We start from the raw sequence: 9,096 nt of genomic DNA on the forward strand, positions 1-9,096 counted from the left end.
TCCCAGGAATCAGTCTGGTGAACCTTCTCTGCACTCCCTCTATGGCAAGAATGTCTTTCCTCAGATTAGGAGACCAAAACAGTACACAAGACTTCCGGTGGCGCTATGGAGGCTTGAGTCCAGCGCCAACTAGCTCCGTGCCGAAGAAATTTAAAACGGGAGAAAATCGGGTCTTACCTGCAGCGATCGCGATCTGAACGGCTGCCTGCGTGACGTCATCAGGCGCGCGACTTTAAGATATGTCGTCGGTACAACATACCCCCCCCCCCCGTGGGACACAAAAAAAAGTCGGTAAAGGGAAACAGCAGAAGGAAGAGGAAGGCCCCACAGAGGCCTCGACCTCAGTTACAGCGACGGCCCAGGAAGACCCTTCGAAGAAAACGAAACCGAAAAAGTCTGAAATGGAGGATCTTAAAATTTTTCTCTCTGCCGAAATGAAAACCTTTGGAGAGAAGTTTGGAGAGAAGTTTAAAGTGGAACTTGACTCTTTTAAGGTAGATTTTAAAGCAGAAATGCTTTCTACCGTTCAACAAATGCTGGAAATCTGGAAGAAGACGAGGGAGGAAGAGATCAAGGATCAGATGGAAGTGCTGGAAACCAGGCTTGTTTCGGTGGAAACGAAGGTTAAAACGGAGGTGGTCCCCATTTATCACATACTTGATCAGCATAGAACAGCGATAACCGAACTTGAGAATTCGGTGACGACAAGTGCGGAAACTGTAAGTCGACTCCTTATTGAAAACCAACGCCTCTCCGATATGGTGATCAAATTAAATGATAAGTGTATTGATTTGGAGGGGCGTCAAAGACGTAAGAATCTAAGAATTGTAGGGGTGAAAGAAGGAAGTGAGAAGGAAATGGGCACTCGGGATTTTGTGGCAGACCTATTACAAAAAGCCTTAAAATTGGATCACAAACCTTCACTCGGTCGAACTCATAGAGCGCAGGGACGTCGTATACAAGATGATGCCCGTCCAAGACAAATTATCGTAAAGGTACAATTGGATCATGAATTTGATGATATAATGAAGAAAATTGTTCGAGGCGGACAGCTCCTTTTTGAAGGTGCGAGATTCAGTATTTACCGAGATTATCCGGCAGAAGTCTTCAAGAAAAGAGCGCTGTTCATTGAGACAAAGAGAATACTGAAGGATGTACCTGATCTGAAATACAGCTTGTTTTACCCCGCAAGACTAAGAGTCCTCTACAAGTCCAAGGAGCACTTTTTTACAGACCATGAAAAAGCACTGGAATATGCCAAAGAAGTCAGTAACATGACCACAGACGGAAGAATTTACATTACTCCTTAGGAGTCAAGCCAGATCTAAAAGGACCTTTAAAGTTCTTTTAAGAGCTTTAAGGACATTCGGAAACCGAAATGGACGGAGGACATTGGATAAAACCGTGATCTTTGTATTTTTGTTTATTAATCAATATTATTATCTGTATATTCATGCCTAACTATATATGTAACAACTAATACTTATTAAATATCTATATTACCACTAAAATTATTAACATTAACATTTCTCATAAAAATTTAATACTGTATATGATTGATAACAATGATTAATAATAAATAGTCTTCGATTAACGTAGAAATGAATTACATACTTATATTATATAGGAAGATATGCAAGAGGTAAATTAGATTACGTCATTAAAAAAGTTTAACGGTTTTTCTCTTTATTTTTCGATTTAAAATTAAATTTATAGATTTAGCGAAAAAATTAATATGATATGTGAGAATAATAACGTTGGGAATTTTTGCTGTTTTTGAACCTTTCTTCAGGGTTACGTGTTTATGTATGTATGCATATGGGTGTATATGTACATATATGTATATATATATATATATATATATATATATATATGTGTGTGTATATTGTGTGTGTGTATGTATGGATATGTAAATAAGTTTGTTACTCCCAAAGAAGTTATTTGAATGTTAGAAATAATCTTTTTTTTTTTTTCTTCGGGCACGGAGCTGGAAATTTTTTTTTTTACAAAGGCTACGGAAGTCTTTAGAATTCTAGCCACGTTAGTGTGGCTATCACTAACTACACTAATTGTAGATGTAGTTCTTTTTCTTTCACCCTATACTAACCAACTCTATCACTTTTTTCACTTTAAATATTTTTATAATTTAATGTTTGAATGGAAAAATAAGATTAATACAAGGAGATGTGTTCGGAAGAGCGATGTATATGATTTTAAATTCATCTATTTGAGGTTCGGGAGCAGGGTCAGGTTCTATGTGTTGTACCTTCTGCTCGGTTATAGACCACCTTAGAAACAATATGCAAGATGTTAATATGATAAGAGGGGGTCAGGGAATAACATTTTGTAGTTGGAATGTCAAGGGAATTAATGAACCAATTAAGAGAGGTAAAGTTTTGGCACATCTAAATTTAATCAAAACAGATATAATATTTCTACAAGAAACACACCTTAAAAAGGAATCTCAACATAGACTTAAAGCTAAGTGGATCGCTGAATCATATCATTCCTCCTTTTCCCATAAGTCCAGAGGAGTTGCAATACTAATTCGTAAAGGAATACCTTTTAAGAACTCTTCAACAATAGTGGATATAGATGGTAGATATATTATATTAGTTGGAGAGTTAAATGGAGAAAAAGTGATTCTTCTTAATGTTTATGGGCCTAATTTTGATAACCCCAAGTTTTTTAATAAAACATTTAATAAAATTCCTGAATTTACACAATATAAATTAATAATTGGAGGAGACTTCAATTGTACATTAGATCCATACTTAGACAGATCATCAAGGCAAAAAAAAGTAAAATCTCAATCAAGTGTATTTCTAAATTCATTTATTAATACCACTAATATTAAGGATGTCTGGAGAATAGAAAACCCAACGGGACGGGAATATTCATTTTATTCACCAGTACACAAAACATACTCAAGAATAGATTATTTTTTAGTTGACTCTACGTTTATCCCATTTATTTATAATTCAAAATACCATAACATTATAATCTCAGATCACGCACCTGTAACATTCATGATTAAATTAAATGGAATGTCCGAGAAACAAGCATATTGGAGATTTAACCCACAAATTTTGAACGAAAGATCATGCCAGGAATATATTATTAAACAGATTCAAATATTTTTTGAGGTAAATGACAACCCTGACACACCTACTTCTCTTATGTGGGAAACGTTTAAAGCGTATGTTCGAGGTACATTAATTTCTGCTCAAGCATTTTATAATAAAGAGAATAGGATTAAGCAACAAACATTGGAAATTGAAATCAAGCAACTAGATATAGAAAATGCGAGAATGCCATCTACTTTAAAACATAATAAAATTGCGGTATTGAAATATAAATTAAATAAAATGTATTCAGAACAAGTAATAAAACTTTATCAAAAAACCAAACAACTACATTTTGAATTTGGAGACAAACCACAAAAATTATTAGCACGTCAATTACGAAAAATGGAAGGGGAAAAAACAATTCATAAAATTAGAACAGAGACAGGAGAATTATTAAAAATGCCCAAGGATATAAATGATAGATTTCTCCAATACTATCATAACCTTTATTCAACTAAAACCGTACACAATCAGAAGGAATAGCAGATTTTTTAATAAAATGTAATTTAAAAGGTTTAAATTCAAACGATAGAGAATTATTAGAAAGGGAGATTACGATAAAGGATATTGAGGAGTCTATTGGCTCTTTAAAAAATGGTAAAGCAGTAGGACCAGATGGTTTAGGTTCCGAATTTTATAAAAAAAATTATGATTTGCTTAGCCCACGTTTACAAAGACTGTATGAGTATATATATACTCAACAGAAACTTCCAGACACTTTAAATGAATCAATAATAACACTTATTCCTAAAGCTGATAAAGATCTGGAAGACCCGGGATCATACAGAGCAATTGCACTTTTAAATACAGATCAGAAAATTTTAACTAAAATACTAGCGCATAGATTAAGTACAGTGATGAATAAATTAATACACCCTGACCAAACAGGCTTTATTCAGAAACGGTACTCATATTATAATCTAAGAAGATTATTTAATATTATATATTCTAAGAGAATTATTAATGAAGATCTAGCAATAATTTCACTTGACGCTGAAAAAGCATTTGATCAGGTCGAATGGCCTTATTTATTTTCGGTGATGGAAAATATGCAGCTAGGGGAGAAATTCTGTACATGGATAAAACTGTTATATACAAATCCCACGGCTAGAATATTTACAAACCAAAGGTTGTCACCTAAATTTAGCCTATCTAGAGGTTGTAGACAAGGATGCCCATTATCTCCATTATTATTTGCGCTTGCTATTGAGCCACTGGCAGAAAGAGTTAGGGGGCATCCGGAAATACATGGGTATAACACAAAGGACACAGTGAATAAAATTTCTCTATACGCAGATGATGTATTAATTTACATTACAAAACCAGAAATTAGTATTCCAAACTTATTAAAGCTAATAACCCAATTTGGTTCACTTTCAGGATACAGAATAAATTGGAATAAAAGTGAAATTATGCCAATAAGGGAACATAACAAACAGACAATACAACAATTTCCATTTAAAATAGTAAATGAAAAATTTAAATATCTAGGTATTTATGTAACTAAGATATATACATCATTATTTAAAGCAAATTTCCCCCCATTACTGAACAAACTACATAAGAATATTCAATACTGGAAAACACTTCCTATCTCAATGGTAGGCAAAATCAATGCCATAAAAATGATTTTTTTACCGCAAATATTATATCTTTTTCAGACAATTCCGATATATCTGGCAAAAAACTTTTTTTTAAAATTGGACTCTATTGTTAATGATTTTATCTGGGATTATAAGAATCATAGGATAAACAAAAGACACTTGTGTAAATCAAAAATAAATGGAGGCTTGGTTTTACCCAATTTTTTGTTTTATTTCTGGGCAGTTAACATTAAAAATATGAATTTCTGGTTGGAAGAAATAGATCATCAACCAGACTGGTTAAAAATGGAAAAGGAAGATTGTTTACCTTTTGATATCGGTTCAATATTATTTGCTACGTCTAAATTAAACAAAAAAATTTATAGGGAAAACCCTATAATATTTAGTGCTATACGAATCTGGAAACAATTAAAAAAGACATTAAAATTAGATAATTTATCACTTTTTCTTCCAATTGTGAATAATCCTTTGTTTAAGCCTTCATGGTTGGACGGGGGTTTTACACAATGGAAGAATTATGGAATTAAAAATATGGGACAACTTTACAAAGAAGGCACTTTTCTGACATTTCAGGAATTGCAACAGACTTATGGACTTCGAGGAAATGATTATTTCAGATATCTTCAACTTAGAGATTATGTAAAATCGAACTCCCAAAATTTTCGAATTAGAAATTCAGAAATTCTTGATGAATGTTGGAACAAACATCCTAATACAGAAAAATTAATATCTTATATATACAATATCTTATTAGACAGTGACATTCCCTCGACGGACTTACACAGACAAACATGGGAAAAAGAATTAAATCAAGTAATAACGAAAGATACTTGGGAAGAAAGTTTGCAACACATACATCAGTGTTCACTAAACGCCAGACATTCTCTAATACAATTTAAAGTAATACATAGGTTACATTATTCAAAAACAAAACTACATAAAAATTTTCAACATATCTCACCTATATGTGATAAATGTCAACATTTAGAAGCTACATTATCTCATATGTTTGCAAACTGTATAAAAATTAAAAAATTCTGGGTAAATATTTTTAGTATAATATCTAAAGTAACCAGCACACAATTGGACCCAGATCCAAAATTAATAATACTCGGACTATTAGAATTAAATCAAACACTTAGAACAACACAAAGAAACTTTATTGATTATAGTTTAATAACAGGAAAAAAATTAATTCTAAAATTTTGGAAAGGCCCTACGGCCCCCACAATCAAAATGTGGATTATAGAAATGACGGAGACCTTAAACGTGGAAAGAATCAGATTTTCCCTGTTGGACAAACAGGAATTATTCGTTGGAACATGGTCTCCTTTTATTGATTACTTAAAGGGTCAGAATGGTTCAGCACAGGAACCTGACTAGCACGCGGGCCAAAGAATGGATGAAATACTATACTCTGAAATGTACGAATATATCTCGAATGAAGTCTTTTTTGTTTTAATAAATTTTTCCATTCTTCTTTAACTACCTTTTTTCTTTATTTTTTTTTTTAAATTTGTTTTTCTTCTCTTTCTTTTCTTTCTTTACTTCATCTATCTCTTTAGTTCTATCTAGTTTAAAAAAAAAAAAAAGGCAAAACGTATTGGAGACAATGTAATAATAATTGACAATATTATCAATTTAAAAATGTAAGACTGTAATGATGTAATTTGGTTATGTACCTATCTCCAATAAAAAATATTTTCAAAAAACAAAAAAAAAACAAAACAGTACACAATACTCCAGGTGTGGTCTCACCAAGACTCTGTACAACTGCAGTAGAACATCCCTGCTCCTATACTCAAATCCTTTTGCTATGAATGCTAACATACCATTCGCTTTCTTCACTGCCTGCTGCACCTGCATGCCTGCTTTCAATGACTGGTGTACCATGACACCCAGGTCTCGTTGCATCTCCCCTTTTCCTAATTGGCCACCATTCAGATAATAGGCTACTTTCCTGTTTTTGCTACCAAAGTGGATAACCTCACATTTATCCACATTATACTGCATCTGCCATGCATTTGCCCACTCATCCAGCCTATCCAAGTCACCTTGCAGCCTCCTAGCATCCTCCTCACAGCTAACACTGCCCCCCAGTTTTGTGTCATCCGCAAACTTGAAGATGTTGCATTCAATTCCCTCGTCCAAATCATTAATAGATATTGTAAATAGCTGGGGTCCCAGCACTGAGCCTTGCGGTACCCCACTAGTCACTGCCTGCCATTGTGAAAAGGACCAGTTTACTCCTACTCTTTGCTTCCTGTCTGCCAGCCAGTTCTCTATCCACATCAATACTGAACCCCCAATACTGTGTGCCTTAAATTTTATACTAATCTCTTATGTGGGACCTTGTCGAAAGCCTTTTGAAAGTCCAGATATAACACATCCACTAGTTCTCCCTTATACACTCTACTAGTTACAACCTCGAAAAATTCTATGAGATTCGTCAGACATGATTTACCTTTCATAAATCCATGCTGACTTTGTCCAATGATTTCACCACTTTCCAAATGTGCTGCTTTGCCATCTTTAATAACTGACTCTAGTTACTTTTTTCCCCCAATGCTTTTTTGTTTACTAATGCTAATTTTAAAATATGGGGGGGACCCGGGGGACACAATTTTTTGGCGGCTGCACACACACACACACACACACACACGAATGGCTTCAGAGGCTTCGGCCGTGGGCCCTGTGGAGACCCGCTGTCAAAATAAACTTAATCGACAGGTGGCGGGGCGAGCACTTGGTGCTGGTGCTCGGTCTGTTCAGCAGCAAGGGTGAGATCAACATTAGACGAGGCGCTAGTGGGGGGAGAAAAAGACTCTGTATAGACAGCGCCCGCAGTCAGGATCTAAAGCCGTGTCCCTGGCGCTGAGACAGCAGCAACGTGTGGGCCGAGTGGCCTCTCTCTCTGTATGTGTACCTGCCAGCAGCCGCAGCTGAAAGACCCCGTGAACGGGCAGATTCTGCCCTTAGAAAGCGGCTGATAAAGTCCGAATGACAAAACATTGGGGGGGGGGGGGGGGGGGGGGGTTTGACCCCCACCTCTCAAAGTATGGGGGGGGGGGGGGGAGAGAACAACCCACGATTTCCGCCCCTGCACCAAGGGATCAGGGACTGTCAGTAAGTTCTCTCACATGTGTCTTTTACTGAAAATTAAATATGTTTGGGTGAGTTTGTGCATTGTGTAAGAAGGAAATGCTGATGCTGCAGATGCTTTATGCCGAAGATGAACACAAAATGCAGGAGTAACTCAGTGGGACAGGCAACATCTTTGGAGAGAAGGAATGGGAGGCGTTTCAGTTTGATACCCTTCTTCAGACTTGTATTATCGCAAATATTGTATTGACTGGAACAAATGACAAGTTATAAATAGAAAATTGCAAATCTGCAGGTGATGGAGGACTGAAACGCAATGCTAGAAATACTCGGGTCAGGCAGCAGGTGAGCAGAGATACTTTTTTTAATTGACCATTCATACAATCTGGTCGATGATAAACATATTTTCAGATGCAAAGATAGGAAAACCGAGGAGAGCTGGATCGGTGGCTGAACTACTTGAAGCATCTACATCAAACTTGCTGAACCAATCCAGATTACAGATATAGATGCTGGTTTACCGAGGAAAGACACAAAATGCTGGAGTAACTCAGCAGGTCAGGCAGGTCCAGGAATGCTGCCGACCCACTGAGTTACTCCAGCATTTTATCTTTCCAGAATAGACGTTTATTTTTCATGGCCACTTTATTCACAATTTGTAAGTTGCCACAAAGCAAGTCTGTGTAAGTAAGCTTGTTCTCTCCCCATCCACGGTGCTACATGAAGTAAAGCTGTTGCTCCCAGTATTTCCTGCTGTCATTTGAGATCCATGTTCCTCTCATACCTCAAAAACATCGACCTTTTCCATGATAACATACTTGTTATCAATGCTGTATGTAATTGAATAGAATGTCCTGAAATCCATGATCAGCAGGATGTTTTAAGTCTGGTTTGTAGCTAATGCATCTTCTATCCTGCCTACAGTACTTTAATACTGAAGCACAGGTTCCCTGATCTGTCGGCATGTTTTTTTGCTTTGTAGAATAAAGATGCTGCCGTTTACAAATTCATTGAACTGCGGGTGAATAGCAAGTGGGGCCATCCAGAATATACTTGCCTCTACCGGTTCCATGTGCACGGAGAAGCAGCGATGTGATTCTGGATGCGGCTGCCCCGCCCGCACTCTACAACACAAACAAACTCTACCTAATCTGGATTCAAAGTTGATTTTCCGCAACAATGTCAATTTCTGTCATAAATGTTTAGTGTTTTAAATTATTTATAATTATTTTATCTTAAATATATTTAGAATGAAACATCCT

General features: G+C 36.0%; 1 long non-coding RNA gene across 2 annotated transcripts in view; it reads left to right on the forward strand.

Moving 5' to 3' along the window:
- The window catches only part of LOC116969850, a 35,010-nt gene extending 26,120 nt beyond the window's left edge, over window positions 1-8,890 (forward strand). The window contains exon 4 of one of the 2 annotated variants that reach the window (XR_004410941.1): window positions 8,817-8,890. This is a non-coding gene — a long non-coding RNA (uncharacterized LOC116969850). Of the gene's footprint in view, window positions 1-3,842; window positions 3,854-8,816 lie in introns of those variants that run through there. The other variant, XR_004410942.1, reaches the window with a different exon arrangement.
- The last annotated feature ends 206 nt before the right edge of the window (window positions 8,891-9,096 follow it).

The sequence above is a fragment of the Amblyraja radiata genome, unplaced genomic scaffold (assembly GCF_010909765.2).
Source record: "Amblyraja radiata isolate CabotCenter1 unplaced genomic scaffold, sAmbRad1.1.pri scaffold_20_ctg1, whole genome shotgun sequence".
Lineage (NCBI taxonomy): Eukaryota > Metazoa > Chordata > Chondrichthyes > Rajiformes > Rajidae > Amblyraja > Amblyraja radiata.